The sequence below is a fragment of the Engystomops pustulosus genome, chromosome 9 (assembly GCF_040894005.1).
Source record: "Engystomops pustulosus chromosome 9, aEngPut4.maternal, whole genome shotgun sequence".
Lineage (NCBI taxonomy): Eukaryota > Metazoa > Chordata > Amphibia > Anura > Leptodactylidae > Engystomops > Engystomops pustulosus.
In genome coordinates this window covers 49,929,505-49,949,515 of record NC_092419.1, presented here as the reverse complement: position 1 = coordinate 49,949,515, position 20,011 = coordinate 49,929,505, and the positions used below count along the sequence as shown (strand labels likewise).

The 20,011-nt window shown below is 49.6% G+C and overlaps 1 protein-coding gene across 4 annotated transcripts in view; it reads left to right on the top strand.

The window, feature by feature from the left end:
• The window catches only part of SH2D1A (SH2 domain containing 1A), a 77,942-nt gene that overhangs the window by 32,419 nt on the left and 25,512 nt on the right, over positions 1-20,011 (top strand). The window contains exon 1 of one of the 4 annotated variants that reach the window (XM_072123179.1): positions 16,201-16,348. The exons of 2 other annotated variants lie outside the window; for them this stretch is intronic. The gene's annotated coding sequence lies outside the window, so the exon portion shown is untranslated. Of the gene's footprint in view, positions 1-16,200; positions 16,349-16,965; positions 17,095-20,011 lie in introns of those variants that run through there. One more of the 4 variants, XM_072123180.1, reaches the window with a different exon arrangement.

Genomic DNA, 20,011 nt, shown 5'->3' with positions numbered 1-20,011 from the left:
GAAAAGTCTGAAAAGCCTATGAAAAGGTTACTGCAAACTACTGACAAACATTGTCAGTTGTGCAAATATTAAATAACTCACATTGGCTTTAGCAGCCCAATGGGTACGTAGCTTGAACGTTACAAACGTTACAGGAACAGGCTACTCAGGGTAGAAGGATACGAAATGTCTCTTTTCCTATAAAAGGGAAAGGCATAGAAAAATGCAAGCAAAATGTCCGTACCTAAAAAGGAAGGCATTAAGTGCAATACAATAAAATGAATAGCAACTTTTCCGTGTAGTAACTGGCAAAGGTCCATCTTCTGGGCACAGCCCTTGATGTGGGGAAAAGTGCAGTAAACAAAGGGTCTCCTCTGGATGTAAAGGGACAGAATCCTTTGGTAGTTATCTCTGCTTCTCTGTTATCCCTGACACCCGGTGGCAGTTTCAGGAACTGCAGGCTCCTCAGTGTCCTCCTGACATTCAGGCGGAGGGGCGCTGTCACCCAGGGTGTCGGCAGTTCCAGCCGGGGGCTCAACAGAGCCAGGGACCATGGAAGGGTCCAGAAATAAGTAGATAGGAGCCTGCGGCAGATCTTCTGGGGCCGGGTCATCACCCCACTGGTAGGCGGCCACCTGAGGTGATGCTCTTGGTGGAGCTTCCGGGTAAAGCTCAGCAGCCGGACTATCCTCTACTACAGAGGACCCGCAGGGATCCAGCCACGCTCCCTGCGGTAGAGCCAGTGGGGGTGGTTCCCTGGATCATGCCCGGCTCTTGGATGGCGATGGGGCCGTGCTCACGATGATCGTGGACGAGACATTCACATGGGTCACCGCCTGGGGGCTTACCGCAGAGGAGGCTGACGAATTTTGGAGAACATAAAGTTCGTCACAAGACGGGTAGCGGTCCTCATCAGGGTCTGGGATTCGGATATCACCAGCCGCCCATGGTCTGCGGGGTCCTTCCTGGAGGGAGAATTCAATGTACTCCCCGGACTTCAGGTTGTGGAGCCACTCTGGCAAGTCAGGCCTCTTGACGGACCGGCGGGTAATAAAGACCTCCCGTCCGATGTAGTGCTGGGTAGCAAAGCCGTAACCGCGTTGGCGGTCGAAGTAGCGGCCCATCCTGGTGGTCCGGTTCTTCCTGACCCAAGCGCCCTCCTTGGATCAGGCCTGCCATGAACCGCTGGGCCTCCTCACGGCGTCGCTGTTCCGAGACAGCGTGGAGGGCCTCACCTCGGCCTTGAGGCTACGGGGATGTCAGTGCTGCAGGTGGTCTCTCTGGAGCAGGCTCTGGTCTCGCAGAGGGTCGGGCAGGTGCCGGAACTGGAGGGGGAGCAGCCGGAAGATCAGGAACCACAGCAGCAGGAGTGGGAGGCTGGTCGGCAACTGTAGCAGGCCTCGGTGCAGGTTCGGCAGCAGTAGAAGGCCCAGGCGCCGGCTCAGCAGGACGGACCGGCGGGTAATAAAGACCTCCCGTCCGATGTAGTGCTGGGTAGCAAAGCCGTAACCGCGTTGGCGGTCGAAGTAGCGGCCCATCCTGGTGGTCCGGTTCTTCCTGACCCAAGCGCCCTCCTTGGATCAGGCCTGCCATGAACCGCTGGGCCTCCTCACGGCGTCGCTGTTCCGAGACAGCGTGGAGGGCCTCACCTCGGCCTTGAGGCTACGGGGATGTCAGTGCTGCAGGTGGTCTCTCTGGAGCAGGCTCTGGTCTCGCAGAGGGTCGGGCAGGTGCCGGAACTGGAGGGGGAGCAGCCGGAAGATCAGGAACCACAGCAGCAGGAGTGGGAGGCTGGTCGGCAACTGTAGCAGGCCTCGGTGCAGGTTCGGCAGCAGTAGAAGGCCCAGGCGCCGGCTCAGCAGGAGTCGGGGCCTCCCCACGTGGCGCCTCCACGTGGGTCTGCGGTACCAGCATGGTAGCCGGGAGAGGCAGCAGGAACCGCCCGGGTGGTGTTTGGTGCTCCGTAACCAACTGGAAGTACGTCCTCATGATGGAGGCCTGGGTCATTCCGCGATGCAGCCGGTATCCAGCGAAGGGCCTCTGGACCGGCTGTGCAGAGACCACAATAACGGTCTCAAGGGCTACCAAGAACTCTGGTTGTTCCACGGAGGGGAATGGCCAAGGACCCCACATGGTGTTGACCTCGCTGCACCAAGTCCACACAAATTCTGGCACTTCGATAAGGCGGTGCAGGAAGTCCGCTTCATGCCAGGGGGTGGAGTCCAAGCCTTTCCTACCAAGAGCTGTGGCGGCCTCTATTTTCTACTGTGCCACAGGAGGCGGGGATCGCGCCATCCGCGCATGGGTGGAGCTTAATACGTCATCTGGTTTGCCCGCCAGTGAGGGGTTTGGCGGGCTGGAATTATTTGCTGTGCCACAGCCTCGTGAGGTAACACTTCAACCGTTCCTGTACCAACTGTAACAGAGCTGACATTGTCAGGGATTAGCCCCCTGATTGCTGGAGTGATGCTTGACAGCGCATGGCAGCAGTAATAAAGTCAAAGTGAAATATAGAACTAAGTCACTTAGGCCTATACCCGAATGGCAGCAGGGTTAGGCAGCACAGTAGTTTTTTAATAAAGTACAGTCTTTAGTGCCAGAATAAGGCACAGAAGTATAAATCCTGTTCTTCATAACGCCACTTGCAACATCCCCCACCGGGTCCTAGCCTTTTTCTCTTGGGGCCTGGAGACAGCCGGGGCCCAGAATACCGGAGTGGCTGCCGGTTGCGGCCTAGGCACGCTGGTGTCACGGTGCTTGGTATGGGGACCGGAGGGCTGTCCTACAGCCTGGCAGGTCTCCAGCAGGTGGTGTTGGCAAGAAATGATGAGGGAGAGACGGTTATAGTGGTTCTCCCTGGGGCAACCCTTTTTGGGGTCTGGAGTATGAGTCCCTGTGTAGTGGATAGGGTGCCCGTGATGGTGAAAGCCGTAGTAGCAGGGACCAGACGGAGGCAGACGTTGTACAACAGTAACTTACAGTTCTTTATTGGAACCAACAGGAACACTGGATAACGTGCCAAACGAATCTTGACAAATAGGAAAATGCTGGGAATGCACTTGGAGAGGGAACCACAGGGATTGATCACCAGCCTGGAAGCAAGGGCAGGCTGGGAGATAGCTGTGTCCTAGTAGGATGCTTCAGCTTGTCCTGGGTTACTTCAGATATCACCCTGGAAGGTAGGATGATACCCCTTTACTCTCACTAACTCTTCAGAGCTGCTCAGGCAATGAGCTGGCTCTCCTCTGTCTGACTAGACTGGTCTGATATGGTGTACTGGCTGTACTGTACTGGTCTCCCAACTGAACTAGTCTGTCTGACTGACACTTGTCAGTCTTCTGATCTGACTGCTCTCTAGAACTTTCCTGACCAGGGGTTTTATAACTCCCACTGGTCAGGTGGTGGTTACTCCTCCAATGGCATCCCAGCTTACAATACAATAAGATAACAGATGTGATTGGCCGATGGAATGACATCACATTAAACAATTAACTCCTGCCTTACCAGGCAGGATTTACCGCTGCAGGATAGACGTGCGATTTAGAGAGCGTGCTGAGGAATCACGCTTCGAGCAACCTCAAGTCCGTCCTCGACGCCTTCCCCGCCTGGCCCCGGTCTTCCAAAGACCACTCCAGCCTCAGGTCATACCACCCGCAGAGGAGCCTATGGAGGTGGACAGAGCTAGACTCTCCTCCCAGGAACGCATCAGAAGGCGCCAGGGTAACCTTTGCCTTTATTGTGCTAGTCCGGAGCACTTCATCGGGTCCTGTCCTATCCGTCCTCAGCGTCCGGGAAACGCCAGCACCTAGGGTTCTTGGGAGAAGCATCCCTAGGTGTCTGCCAAGCTTCTCCACGTCTGTTGATTCCGGTGCTTCTCAGCGTTGGCGCCAGTCCCCAGATCCAAGTCTCTGCGTTCCTGGACTCCGGCTCTGCAGGGAATTTCGTGGATGCCGCTCTGGTCTCCCGGCATCACATCCCAGTGGTTCGCCTTGAGAAGCCGTTGGTCATCTCATCCGTAAGTGGCCAGATCCTCTCTGACCCGGTCCTGTACCGCACCAAGCCTCTGTCCTTGCAAGTCGGAGTGTTACACACGGAGAAACAACTGTCCTTTTACGTGCTACCTCGCTCCACGTCCTCTATCCTGTTGGGTCTTCCATGGCTGCAGCTCCATGCTCCTGTTCTCAATTGGATGACAGGGGAGATCCTTCATTGGGGTCCTGAGTGCTGGTCCCGCTGTATGGGGGCTTCCCTGCCTGTACCTGTATTGGCCTCCTCTCTGTCTACGAAGCCTTTGGAGGGTTTACCCACGTGCTACCAGGACTTCTCTGACGTCTTCTCTAAAAAGCAGGCTGAGACTTTGCCACCGCACCGACCCTACGATTGCCCTATTGAGTTATTGCCGGGCACTTCTCCTCCCAGAGGCCGAGTGTATCCACTCTCCGTTCCTGAGACCACAGCTATGTCAGAGTATATCCAGGAGAACTTGCAAAGAGGTTTCATACGGAAGTCCTCCTCTCCTGCGGGTGCAGGATTCTTCTTTGTTACTAAGAAGGATGGCTCCTTGCGTCCTTGTATTGATTATCGTGGACTTAATAAGATCACGGTTAAAAACCGCTACCCTCTGCCACTGATCACAGAACTATTTGATCGCCTACGCGGTTCCAAGATTTTCTCTAAGTTGGATCTTTGCAGGGCCTACAACCTTATTCGTATCCGCAAGGGAGACGACAAGGAAGACAGCATTTAACACCCGAGATGGTCACTTCGAATACCTTGTGATGCCTTTTGGATTATGCAATGCTCCAGCTGTCTTCCAGGAGTTTGTCAATGACATCTTCAGGGACCTTCTGTATACGTGTGTAGTGGTCTACCTAGATGACATCTTGGTGTTCTCTCCAGATCTCAAGACTCATCAATCTCACGTACAGCAAGTCCTAGGCCGCCTTCGAGCCAATTGTCTCTAAGCTAAGCTCGAGAAATGTCTCTTCCATCAACGGAGTCTACCTTTTCTTGGTTACATCATCTCCGACAGGGGTCTCCAGATCGATCCTACCAAGCTGTCTGCCGTTCTTCAGTGGCCACGTCCAGAGGGTCTTCGCGCCATTCAGAGATTCCTGGGCTTCGCAAACTACTACCGTCAGTTCATTCCTCATTTCTCTACTCTTGTTGCTCCCATCGTGGCACTCACCAGGAAGGGCGCTAATCCACACCTTTGGCCTCCAGCAGCTGAAGAGGCCTTTGCAAAGTTAAAATCCGCCTTTGCTAAAGCTCCGATCCTTTCTAGACCTTATACTGAGAAGCCTTTTATCTTGGAGGTGGACGCATCTTCTGTCGGTGCAGGGGCTGTGCTTACCCAGAAGGGACCCAGGGGCCGAACTCTTACATGCGGTTTCTTTTTTAAAACTTTTTCTCCTGCAGAGAAGAACTACTCTATTGGTGACAAGGAACTTTTAGCAATCAAACTTGCCCTGGAAGAATGGCGTTATCTTTTGGAGAGTGCTCGCTATCCAGTCTGTGTTTACACGGATCATAAGAACCTTTCGTACCTCCAGACAGCCCAACGTCTTAATCCCAGGCAAGCCCGTTGGTCACTATTCTTCTCCTGCTTCAATTTGATGATCCACTTCCGACCAGCAGAGAAGAATATCAAGGCTGATGCCCTTTCCCGTGCCTCAGATGTTGTTGGAGAAGAGCCGGTTCCTCAGTATATCATCTCTCCGGAACAGTTGGTTGCAGCCGATCCTGTGGATCTTCGGCAGCTTCCCCCTGGCAAGACGTACGTCCGACCTGCTCTGCGGAAGAGGATTTTGTTTTGGGGACATTCTTCCCGCCTGGCTGGGCACCCTGGGGTGCAACGCTCCGTGGCCCTCATCTCCCGCTACTACTGGTGGCCTGACTTGGTCAAAGATGTTCGGGACTTTGTGGGATCCTGCACCTCCTGTGCTCGAAATAAGCCTTCTCGTCTAAAACCGGCTGGTCTCTTGCTTCCGTTGCCGATACCCAGTCACCCGTGGTCACAAGTGGCTATGGACTTTGTCACATATCTTCCATCTTCTTCGGGCAATACTGTCATCTGGGTGGTGACAGACCGGTTTTCGAAGATGTCTCATTTCGTTCCTCTTCCAGGTCTACCGTCTGCTCCACGTCTTGCCAGTCTCTTCTTCCAACATATGTTCCGGCTACATGGGCTTCCTCTGCACATTGTCTCTGATCGTGGAGTTCAATTTGTCTCCTGCTTCTGGCAATCACTCTGCAGCCAACTGAAGGTGAAGTTGGACTTTTCTTCAGCCTACCACCTTCAGTCCAATGGTCAAGTGGAGAGAGTCAACCAGAGTCTGGGCTGCTACCTGCGTCATTTTGTCTCTGCCCGTCAGGACGACTGGTCCACTTTGTTGCCCTGGGCAGAGTTCTCCTACAACTCTCTGGATTCTGAGTCTGCTGGTGCAGCTCCATTCTTTGTTGTCTATGGAAGAATTCCACGCCCACCACTCCCTCTCTCAGTTCCCTCGGATGTTCCTGAGGTGGAAGAATTGGTGCAGGACCTCAGCTCTGTATGGAGACAGACTCGTCTATCTCTACTTTGGGCGTCTGCTCGCACTAAAATCCAGGCCGACAAGAAACGCAGACCTCCTCCCGTCTTCTCTCCTGGGGACAAGGTCTGGTTATCTTCCAGGTACATCTGGCTGAAGATACCTGGGTACAAGCCCGGTCCTCGTTTCTTGGGTCCTTTCGAGGTCCTGACCCGTATCAATCCTGTATCCTACAAGTTGCCTTCCTCCCACCATGCGCATCTCGAACTCCTTCCATGCTCAAGCCTGTCATCCTGAACCGCTTCTCCCGGCAAGTACCTCCTCCTACCCCTGTGGCTGACTCCACCGACACCTATGAGGTAAAAGACATCCTTGATATGAAGACAGTAAGGGGGAAGCGGTTCTTCTTAGTCGACTGGAAGGGGTTCGGTCCAGAAGAGAGGTCTTGGGAGCCGGAGGACAATATTCTGGACCGTGATCTTCTGCAGAGATTTCTTCAACCCAAGAAGAGGGGGAGGCTGAAGGGGGGGGTACTGTCACGGGTTCACCCGTGCCTCTCGCCAGCGCTTCTCACCTCTCCCCGCTCCCGAGTCCCGGCCTCGCTCCGTGTGCGCGCGGTCCCGCGCATTAGGGCGGGCGCGACACTTCTAGGAAATTTAAAGGGCCAGCGCGTCATTGATTGGCGCTGGTCATTTCCCATGAGGCTATTTATATCTGCCTCTCCTAACTAACCCTGCTGGATCTTTGTGCCTCACAGCCTTAGAGAAAGCTCTGTTGCGATTTGCCTGCGTTCCAGGGTCTCCTGCGTTCCAGTGTCTCCTGCGTTCCTGTGTCTCCTGCGTTCCTGTGTCTCCTGCGTGCCTGACTCCCTCCGTGTTCCTGTGTTGCCTACCTCCGTGTTCCCGTGTACCAGTGTCCCTCCGTATTGCTGTCGTGAGTTCTGTGTTCCCGTACCCTTCTGCTTGGACCTCCTGTTGCTGACCCCGGTTTGGGTTCTGACGTTGCATCTCTGCCGCCTGCCCTGACCCTGTGCCTGGACTGTGACCTCGAGCTTGACTGCTGTTTCTGTACCTCAACCTTGGCCGCCACTGCAGACAAGTCACGCCTGAGGAACGACCTGGTGGTACCACGCCGCAGCTTGTCTAACCCGCTTTGCGGCGGGCTCTGGTGAAAACCGGGTACCACTTAGACTCCGGTCCCAGGTAGTGGCTTGAGTCATCGTCTGCAGTGGTTACTTTTGTTACTTGTTAGTAGACTGCTGTCATCTCTCTATCCTTTGTATTACTGGTATTGGTGTTGCAACCTGAGAAAAAGAGGTTACAACTATTTTGTACAAAGCGTGCTTCTCCGGTCACATACACAGGTCACTTTTTGGTAACTTGCATCGTAGAAGACTCATGTAGTGTTACAGTAAACCACTGATAACAGAACAAAGTTACTTCCCTAAGTTCCTTGCTTACCGCCGATTCTGTCCTTATGTCTTAATAACTATGCAGCCAATAAGAGTGATTTTTTTTGTATTTGCATGTGGTGTGCCTTGAGTTCTTTGAAGTAGATGGAACTTTCTAAAAACATTTACAGTCATTTTACAGTAAACAACCATATGGCATTATGATCCTGTATAACAGTCATGATGTTTCTGAAATTCTCAAAGAAACTGCTACAAAGATGCTGAAGACCAGTGGAGTATATAGAACTGTACGTAGAGGGGGAATATGCCTGTATACATCTCAGCCTCAGGTGTGATGATGAATGCACACAGTGTAACAAAAAGTTTGGGATGATGGAATATTTTTTGAAATTGACACTAAAAAGATATGTGTCAAGTATGTTAAAGAAAATCTTTCCAATGATGCCAAATTCACCACCTACCATGTCCTCCTAGGGTTGGGGGACAACTTAAAAATCTTAAATGGGAAGCCCTGTTGTTTATTGCAGATTCGGATTCCCTAGAAAAAATTACATTGATTTAACCTAGGTCTTTTATAATTTTGGTGACATGTGGCGCCGTAATCGCCAATAATCAAAATGTGTACAAAAACATTGAAAAAGGGGATTTCGATAAATACACATCCACAATCTGAAAATAGACATACACAATAATATTCTAAAAGCTATACAATGTTACCAAATCAAGCACTTAATGTAGAGCATTCTATATTTTAAAACTTTGTAGGCAACAAGAAAAATCCCCATCTTCAGAGAGTTGGAGACTAAGCAGGGGAGAAATGGCTAGAGGAAAAATGATGCCAGAACCTAGTTCCATAGTTTTCTATGAGATTCATTCTACTGTATCAAACACAGCATCAGATATTATGCCATACAACAATGGAAGTCGGAGAAAAAAAACTTATTGTATTATGTTTTGTATCTGGTTATATTACAATTCTAAAAAGAAAGGGAACACTTAAAAATGCAGCTACAAGTCAATCACACTTCTATGAAATCATCATGTCCAGTTATGACTCAACACTGATTGTAAACCCATTTCCCCTTCTGTTGTGCAAACTGAACAAGCAAAATGTGGGCCATTAGCAAGAAAACTACTATAAAGGAGTGAGTCTGTAGTTGGTGACCACAGACCCCTTTTTCTTTTTCATTCTTTTTGGCTTTTGTTTTGGTCACTTTTGCGTTTTTATCATTGCTCTTACCCCTAGAGGTAGCAGAAGGTAGTGTGTGCAACCCACAACAGTGTGTAGAGCACAGAGTCAGGGGTGTAACTAGGAGAGGCTTGGCCCCATAGCAAATTTCGGCATGGGGTCCCCTTTCCCTGTATAAAAATATAGATATTTGTACACACACATTTATTCAATCGCTCACATTTCTACAAACATATACACACACATTTATACACACATTTGTATAAGTTCTACACTCGTAGATTCACTTTTATATACTCATATAATACATAAAGTGTATACAAACTAAGGATGCATTCACATGACCGTTCCACTTCATGCATGGGGAAAAGATAGAGCATGCCCTGTCTATCCCTGTGTGTTCGGCCGTGCGGTGATGTTTCTGGTTGGGCGGGCATACATGTGTGTGAATGTACCCTCATAAAATATATACACACACAGTGGGGGTCACTTACTAAGAGCCCGATTCGCGTTTTCCCGACGTGTTACCCGAATATTTCCGATTTGCGCCGATTGTACCTGAATTGCCCCGGGATTGTGGCGCACGCGATCGGATTGTGGCGCATCGGCGCTGGCATGCGCGCGACGGAAATCGGGGGGCGTGGCCGAACGAAAACCCGACGTATTCGGAAAAACCGCCGCATTTAAAAACCGAAAAAGTGTTGCTTGCGAAGCGCTTACCTTCACCTGGTCCGAGGTGGTGCATTCCGGCGCGTTGAGATGACTTTCAGCGCAGCAGCGCCACCTGGTGGACGGCGGAGGAACTACCTTCATAAATCCCGGCCGGACCCGAATCCAGAGCAGAGAACGCGCCGCTGGATCGCGAATGGGCGAGGTAAGTAAATCTGCCCCAGTATGTACACATCCATACATTTATAACCATGCATCATATACTTAGACATACAGTATACAATCACCACATAAACACATACACGCAGTATAAACACACCATGCATACATACTTACAAGCACATACATACAGATCACATTAATGCCTCTACAAGCGTCTATTACTCATGCAAAGGCATCTTTACTCCTTTAAAATAGTCCCAAGCTGATAAATCTGTGGGACTTTTCCCCCTCTGCTTCCGTCAGGGGCTGCAGCAGCTCCTCGATGCCAGTCTTGCAGTGTAGGAGTGTGTGCACCGGCAGCCAGAACTTCCTGTCCTGCACCAGACTTCCGTCTCCAGGCAGAGAGGGCTCATAACGATGGGGCTCTGGAGTGGTCACACAATGCCGGGTGGCCTGAGACTAAGGGCGCGTTCACACGTTCCGCTATCGTCGCGTTCATAACGCGACGCTAGCGCACAGTGGGCGGAGCTCGGGCCGATCGCATATGCGTTTCCCGGGAAACGCATGCGATTAATCACACGATCGCATGCGTTTCTCTGGAAACGCATATGTGATCGCCCCAAACTCCGCCCCCTGTGCACTAGCGTCGCGTTATGAACGCGACGATAGCGGAACGTGTGAACGCGCCCTAAGGAGAGGAAGCTTACGCAGCTCCCTCCGTGCAGAGCTGAGCGCAGCCTTTCTTCTTTGTGTTCTGCTGTGCGCCCCCGAAATAATGCCAGATTGGTGGCCTAATTGCCAGTGCGGCAGATTGACGCTGCTTGAAACTAGCCAAGGCTATGATTAGCAGGATGACACACCTGATCAATCATATCCATGGCTTGTTGCCGAAATAGAAAGTGTATTTCTTGGCCAAAAGCCATGGTCTGGACAGGAAGGTCTGGGGGGACAGAAAACATTGGTAGTAATGATTTTCTTGCGTAAATATTCTTCTATTCACACTATATATGCATAGTAGTTATTTATATGTATTACTGAAAATTTCATACTCCTCCTGGGCTAAAAATACTCCTCAAAAATGTTGAAAGGAGTATTATTACCTTTCTGGAAAAATGTTAGTGCGACCTCTGTATGCACACATACAGCAAATACACATATACAAACAGCATACACAGCATATGCATACACAGCCTATACACTCACATATATATATATATATATATATATATATATATATATATATACTGTGAGAAGGTACAAGGGGCCATTATTGATGGCAGATATGTGTCACCGAGGTGCCTGGCCTCAGTGAAGTGAGCCGGTTAATGTTTGGTCAGGAACCTTAGGTTTCTGACAATTGTTAATGTAGCAAAACTGCTTAATGCAGTTGATCCGGGCCGGCTTTCATTGGAGTAGTCAGGAGCAGGGTGGGTGACTACTCCCACATATCCAGGCCAGGTTTTGGCTGACAGATAAAGCCAGGAAGCTCAGGTGAGCTGGGTGATGTGTGTTTGCAGTCTGGAAGTCTCTGCTATACTGCATGCAGAGCTAGAGGTGTTACACAGCCAAGGATCCGCAATAGTGACATTGTTTGGTTATGCTGCTGGATGGAGACACAACCTACAAAGGACTGTGAGTCAAGCCTGTTTATATGGACTGTATTTTCTGTTATATGCTGAAGCAAGCGATTCTGTTTCGTTAAACTGTTTTGGAAAGAAATAAAACAGCTACCTGGACTGTTACTGAAGTTGCCATTTGAGTTGATCCCCTACAATTGGTGCTTTGGATGTGGGCATAATCCCCTGGATATATTGTTTGTTTAGAGCAAAGGCTTCAGCTCAGAACCAGCACACAGCAGCTGCCATGGAGGAGGTGATCAAGCACCTTGTGCAGTCAAACTTGCAGCAACAGAGAGCACATGCTGAGGCTTTGCGAGCCCAACAGGAGATCAACAAGCTCCTTGTCCAGCAGATGGCAGTACTGACAGACGCCGTCCGCATGCAGGAGAGGCCAGCTCTGCCAAACCAAGATGATGGTCACCTTGTCAGAAAGACTGTAAGGGAAGCATTGCAGAAGATGACCCCGGAGGATGACGTTGAGGCGTTCCTCACAGTATTTGAGAGAGTGGCTGACCGGGAGAAGCTGCCGCCAGGTCAGTGGGCTGAAGTACTGGCTCCATATTTAACTGGCGAGCCCCAAAAGGCGTATTATGACCTGGCCCTGCAGGATGCCAAGGAGTACCCCAAATTAAAAGCGGAAATTCTGGCACGGCTTGGTGCCACCTTAGCAGTCCGAGCACAGAGGGTGCACCACTGGGCCTATAGCCTGGACAAGCCGCCAAGATCACAGCTGTTTGACCTTTTGCATCTAGTCCAGAAGTGGTTGCAACCAGACACCTGCTCTCCAGCCCAGATTGTCGAACGAGTGGTTGTAGACCGATTTATGCACTCACTTCCCCGTGCTATACAGTGCTGGGTTGCACAGGGTGACCCCCAGAATGCAGATTATCTAGTGGGATTGGTGGAGAGGTTCCACACTATGGAGAAATCCCTGGGAGGGCCAGGGGACATGAAATCCGTATACTGGGAGCCCCAAAAAGATTGGAACTGTCAGAGACTGGGGCCTAAAACCTCTCTTGATGGTCGCACCAAGGACAAAGGGGGGTACAAACCAGTGACCAAAGGGATACCCCGGGAGGTAATTTGTTGGAGATGTCATGTTCCGGGTCATATGGCGGCCCAGTGTCCCCTCACCACAGAGCCCATGGATTGCTATGTGGGTCGCCGCAGTTCCCTTTTTGCCCAGCCTGCATGTAGTGCCATACCAGCCAAGGGGGAGGGACCACAGATGTGTACCCTGATGGTTAATGGGACTCTTGTTTCAGGACTGTTGGACTCGGGGAGTTTGGTCACTCTCATCTCGGCCACTCTCCCTCACGTTATGGCCCCTGGGAAAACTCTGGGTGTCACATGCATCCATGGGGACACCAAGGTTTACCCAGTGGCTCAGGTTATGCTTGGGACAGACCAGGGTACTGTGTTGCACAATGTGGGGGTTGTTAAACAACTGATGTATGAGTTAATTGTTGGACGTGATTGCCCTCTGTTCTGGGACCTATGGGCCAAGGCAGCTTTGCAAAGTTCCCCAGAGAACCCAGTCAACTCTGTTGATGGAAATCCTGAGGAAACACCAGGGTTCCCTCTGAATGTCCTAATAGGGGAGAATGAGGAAGATTCAACTTCAGAGGAGGCAGCTGTCCCTGACTTAAATGTATCCAGGGAAAATTTTGGCACAGCCCAACTCCGGGACATGACCTTAAAAGGGGCGCTAGAGAATGTTACAGTGTTAAATGGGGCTGCTCAAGAACCTGGGGCAGACAACCGGTACCCACATTTTGCCCTGAATCAGGACCTTTTATATCGGGTGACTAAAATAAGGGATGAGATAGTGGAGCAGCTACTAGTCCCAGGGCCGTATAGACTTATGGATATGGCCCATTCACATGTGTTGGGAGGTCACCTAGGGGTGGATAAAACACTTGAGAGGGTACTACAACGATTCTATTGGCCAGGTTGTTACCGGGAAATCAGAGATTACTGTCAATCCTGCCCTATCTGCCAGATCACATCCCCAGTGGCACATTTCCGCAGCCCTCTGGTCCCTTTGCCAATTATTGAGGTCCCATTTGAAAGAATAGCAATGGACCTGGTAGGACCCTTAGTGAAGTCAGCTCGGGGGCATCAGTACATCCTAGTCATTGTGGATTATGCAACACGTTACCCCGAGGCTGTCCCCCTAAGGAACCCCTCCTCCCGAAATATTGCCAGGGAGTTGTTCTATGTTTTTTCCCGTGCAGGGATTCCCAAGGAGATCTTAACGGACCAGGGAACCCCGTTCATGTCAAAGGTGATGAGGGAACCGTGTAAGGTGTTAAAAGTCACCCAGTTGCGCACATCAGTGTACCACCCCCAGACAGATGGTCTTGTGGAGCGATTTAATAAGACCCTGAAAGCCATGCTGAAAAAGGTGGTAGAGATGGATGGGCGAGACTGGGACTGTCTTTTACCATATCTTTTGTTTTCAATTAGAGAAGTGCCCCAATCCTCCACCGGGTTTTCACCCTTTGAATTACTTTATGGCAGGCACCCCAGAGGTCTCTTAGATGTGGCAAAAGAAACTTGGGAAAGTGAGGTTACACCATATAAAAGTGTGGTTGAGCATGTAGCTCAGATGCAGGAAAGGATGTCCAGGGTGATGCCAATTGTAAAGGAGCATCTTCTCCAGGCCCAAGAGTCACAGGCCAGGGTCTATAATAGATCTGCTCGTGTGAGACAGTTCCATCCAGGAGATCGCATACTGGTGTTAGTCCCTACTGTGGAGAGCAAGTTCCTAGCAAAATGGCAGGGGCCCTATGAGATAGTGGAAAAGGTTGGGGAGGTCAACTATAGGGTCCATCAGCCAGGGAAGAGGAAGCCCTTCCAGATCTATCATGTCAATCTGATCAAACCCTGGAAAGAGAGAGACCCCCCTGAGGCTTCTTGCCTAGTGACTCAATTGGAGTCAGCCATCGAAGCCGTAAAAATTTCAGAGACCTTATCCCCTTCCCAAAAACAACATTGTAGGGAAATGCTGCAGAGGAACAAGGATCTCTTCACAGAAAGCCCTGGTTGTACTAATGTGATAGAACATGAAATCCTCACAGAGCCTCATGTCAGGGTAAATTTAAAGCCATACAGGATCCCTGAGGCCCGTAGGGAGGTAATCTCCAAAGAAGTCCACAGGATGTTAGAACTGGGAGTGATTGAGAGGTCCAAAAGTGGGTGGTCCAGCCCCATAGTGTTAGTGCCAAAGCCAAATGGTGAATGGAGATTCTGCAACGACTACCGCAGACTCAATGAGGTATCCACAGTGGATGCTTACCCCATGCCCAGGGTGGATGAGCTAATAGAGCAATTAGGGCCAGCCAGGTACATCAGCACCCTAGACCTTACTAAGGGGTATTGGCAGATTCCATTGTCTAAAGAGGCTAAGGAAAAAACAGCTTTTTCCACACCTGAGGGGAGTTTCCAGTACGTTCGAATGCCATTTGGGTTGCAGGGGGCCCCTGCCACTTTCCAGAGAGCCATGGACCAGGTTCTACGTCCTCACAGGAAGTATGCAGCAGCGTACTTGGATGATATTGTCATTTTCAGTCATGACTGGGAAAGTCACCTCATCAAGCTTCAAGCTGTTCTGAATTCTCTAAGAAGGGCTGGATTTACGATTAATCCAAATAAATGTGCCCTAGGAATGGATGAAACCAGGTACCTGGGTTACATAGTGGGAAGAGGAGAAATTAAACCCCAACTGAATAAAGTGGAAGCTATTCAGAATTGGCCCCGCCCACTTAACAAGAAACAGGTCCGGGCATTTCTAGGAATTGTGGGATACTACAGGCGATTTGTCCCCAGGTTTGCAGAGATAGCAGTTCCTTTGACTGACCTTACAAAGGGTACAAAGTCGGCAATGGTGCAGTGGTCTCCAGAAGCAGAGGGGGCTTTTAAAGAGTTAAAGGAAGCTTTGTGTAGTCAACCAGTGTTGATAGCTCCTGACTTCTCCCGCGAGTTTGTGGTCCAGACAGATGCGTCTGATGTAGGTCTGGGTGCAGTTATGTCTCAAGTAGTCAATGGGGAAGAGCACCCAGTAATTTATCTTAGCAGGAAACTGTCCCCAGCAGAGAGAAATTATGCCATCATTGAGAAAGAATGTCTGGCCATAAAGTGGGCACTAGACTCCCTCAGGTACTATTTATTGGGAAGGAGGTTCAAACTAGTGTCAGACCATGCCCCACTAAGATGGATGCGGGAGAAGCAGGGAAAAAATGCCCGGGTCACCCGCTGGTTCCTGGGCCTACAAGATTTTTCTTTCACAGTGGAGCACAGGCCAGGAAAAATGCAGGGAAATGCAGACGCCCTGTCCAGGGTACATAGTCTGGTGGCTAAAGGTGCCAAAACCCCCGGCTTTTGTCAGAGGAGGGGGGTATGTGAGAAGGTACAAGGGGCCATTATTGATGGCAGATATGTGTCACCGAGGTGCCTGGCCTCAGTGAAGTGAGCCGGTTAATGTTTGGTCAGGAACCTTAGGTTTCTGACAATTGTTAATGTAGCAAAACTGCTTAATGCAGTTGATCCGGGCCGGCTTTCATTGGAGTAGTCAGGAGCAGGGTGGGTGACTACTCCCACATATCCAGGCCAGGTTTTGGCTGACAGATAAAGCCAGGAAGCTCAGGTGAGCTGGGTGATGTGTGTTTGCAGTCTGGAAGTCTCTGCTATACTGCATGCAGAGCTGGAGGTGTTACACAGCCAAGGATCAGCAATAGTGACATTGTTTGGTTATGCTGCTGGATGGAGACACAACCTACAAAGGACTGTGAGTCAAGCCTGTTTATATGGACTGTATTTTCTGTTATATGCTGAAGCAAGCGATTCTGTTTCGTTAAACTGTTTTGGAAAGAAATAAAACAGCTACCTGGACTGTTACTGAAGTTGCCATTTGAGTTGATCCCCTACAATACATACATACACACCATATACACTCAGCATATACATACTGTGAGAAGTGTTGTTTGGGAGAACCGCTATCTGTCCTACAGGCAGATGAATGGTGGATGGTAAAAACCCTGGATTTGTCTGCAGTAACCCAAGGGTTAATATGTGTACAATTTTAATAGTTGCTGCTGTGTGGGCACTGGGGGACACAGTGGGTATTGGGCAGGCCCCTTCCCTAGGGAATAGGAGCTGTGGCTGTGGGAACTCCAGCGGCCGGACCCGCCCCACCGGACCTGTGCCTCCTCCTCTGCTGCTCCCCGCAGTACAATATATTTGGCGACGCGAAGACACAGAGACCTGAACCGCATGGCAGTGACTTGCATGTTGCCACCCCATTCGACCACCAGGGGGCGCCGGCTCAACTCACCTCTTTATCAGTGCGCCCCTGGGTGCAGGTCACAGGACTCAGTAGAGCCTGATTTAGACTGCAGGCCAGAAGCAGTAGGAGAGGCACTTCCTGGAGAGCTGAATGCTGGACTGAGTCCACACAGGAAAGATAACTGAGTGCCTCCTGATATTCTGCTGGCCAAGAGCAGGTGTTTGGCAGCCAGGTGCACGTATAGTAAGGTGCTGTTGTTGTTTCAGATCCAGCCTGGCAGGGTTTATTTTTTTACAGTAGGTGCCTAAGCCAAGGCAGAATATGTGTTTTGATATTGAAGTGTGAAACAAACGCTTGATTTGGACTTTAACCCCTTCCCGCTCTGCGGCGGATATATGCTGAACCGGCATCGGGATACACAGGGTGCCGGCTGAAGCCAACAGCCGACATCCCAGTGTAACACCCCCGGTCGGAGTGGGTGTTTTGGAATTTCAAAAATGGCAAATTTTTCAAAAAAATTCTACACTTTCTTTTTTTTTTGTAAATAAACACAAAACTTATCAGCCACTAAAATGCCACTTTTATTTACCACTAAAATGAAGTACAACATGTGGGGAAAAAACAGTCTCATAATCGTTTTGATAAGTAACAATGTTCAAAAGTTATAACCATAAAAAGCTACGCGTGTCAGAATACAAAAAATGGGGCTGAGCCTTAAGCTATAAACTGGCTGCGTCCCTGTTTCCTGCACTACCCCACAATACACATACACAACATATACACTCATACAGCATATACAAAACACACATACACCAGATATACACATACAGCAAATAAATATACATACTTATGAACACCTGCATTTTTGATGAGCGGGCGTGCTGCAGCCAATTTGTTGCAGCAAGCTGGCGCCTATGTTGGCATGTGGGTGGGGGGGGGGTGCAGGAAGGCGGGTAATTTGGGCTGGCATGAGGGTGGCCTTCTGGGCCGGTAAGTGGGCAACTGTGTTGGCAAGTGGGCATCTGTTTCCGCAGGTGGACGTCTCTTTGGCTGTGCGGGGAGCGACCATGCTGGGCGGCAGTGCTGGCAGGTGGGCTGGTGGAACCATGTGCGGGTGGCTATGCTCGCCGTAGGGCAACTCTGCGTGCAGGCGGCTCTTCCAGCATGGGGGTGGATTTTTGGATGTGCGGGCGGCTGTGTGAGTTGGCCTTAGACAAGGTGTGCAAATGGGCCTGGTCAGCATAGCAAGGGGGCCCCTGTTACTGCTGCGCTGTTCCAAACCCCATGCATCTCTGCCAGCAGAGCGGGTAGAACGCAAGAACAGCATCAATAAATTTAGGTTATGACCATCCTGGGCCCCTGTGTATCGTGTTTGCTGTTGTTACGCCACTGACAGGAGTCATGCCAGTACAACTGGAGGGGACCATAGGAGGGTAGCAACACAGCAGCCGGACTGCAACCTCCTCCTATGTGCAAAGAGGAACAGAAGAAGCAAAATTACCTCAATTAGACCACTTATATCCATGTGTCTGCTCAAATTGTTGGAGGGTTAACAGACTCTATAAGGGTGGTATGAGAGGCCAATGTACACAAGCTGGTGTTGTGCTTATCATAGCCAAACACGTGCACGGCGATTGGTACATGTGACGAACATGACAGTGTCTGGAGATGCCTTGCAAGTGTGGATGAAGAAGTGGCATCTTTAGTCTAAGGCCCAACTGAAACCTGCATTCAGATCTTTGTTATTATCTTCCAATGAAGATAACAAATCCCCCAAAAGGTATTACAGGACAAGATCCAAATCAATTAATCATAAGGTACCAGTGCAGTGCATGGAGAAATCAATAGAGACACAAACGGTAGTATCTTTGATAGACTTCTGCTTTATTGCCTGACAATATACTCTTCTTATAATAAATTCATGTGGTCAAGAACAGGAAACCAGTTAATCTTGGATATTACAGAATAACAGGGATAGCATTATGTGATTGTTGGCAGATAGCCCTGACATACATATCATTACATACATTTGCATTATTTGTTCTTGTAATATGGTGATTCCTGCAAGTTAGGCTACTTCCTCATTTACAAATAGGGAAGTTGGATCAGAAGCAGACAAATTGGTTGTGGAGCAGATAAGAGAGGAGATGGAAGATAACAGATTATTAATGGTTTCTGTTAGAGTCAATAATATCACAGACTCTGACTGTATAATAATAGATTGTGGGTCTTTTCTCAAATGTCAACAAATGAACAGAAAAAAAAGAGAAGAAAAAACCCCAAAAACGTGGCTTTTACTTATTACAGGCGGTCCCCTACTTAAGGACACCCGACTTACAGACAACCCATAGTTACAGACAGACCCCTCTGACCTCTGGTGAAGCTTTCTGAATGCTTTACTATAGTCCCAGATTTCAATGTCTGTAATGACGCTTCATTGATAATCCTTTGCCCCATTACAACAAAAAATGTTTAAACTCCAATTGTCACTGGGGCCAAAACTTTTTTTGTCTGGATCTACAATTATAAAATATACAGTTTCAACTTACATACAAACTCAACTTAAGAACAAACCTCCGGACCCTATCTTGTACGTAACCCGGGGACTGCCTGTACACATAAAAATCTCATATTAAAATAGGGTTATCTAGACCTTAGTACCTCATCACTCTATCTAGTTATAAACCTAAGTCTCCATGTGTTATGGTGGTGAAGAAACCACCTACTGTATCCTAATATGAACCCTGTGGAAAAATAATGCTGACAGGGTTCACAAATGGTCCTAAAGGTCCTAGAATAGGTCCAATACGTTTTACCCTCATACATTACTCCTCAGGGATCCAATACACATTAAAATAGGACATAACCACAAAAGATATATGTTTAATTAGTAAATAACACAGAACTAGACCTCATTAAAAGATCATTCTTACCCAAGATGTAATACGACATCCCAAAAGTGAATATACATATAAATGTCAAGGGTGGTCCCGCGACCCATATCGCGGGTCCCGGGCCCACCCGTGCTCCTCTGCCCCAGCCAGTGCAGCTCACCTATCCTGGCTCCCGGCTCGCTCCCCTGCACTGTCCCCGACTGTGCGCGCGCGGCAACTTCTCCAAATTTAAAGGGCCAGAGCCCCATTAATTGGCGCTGACCATTTCACT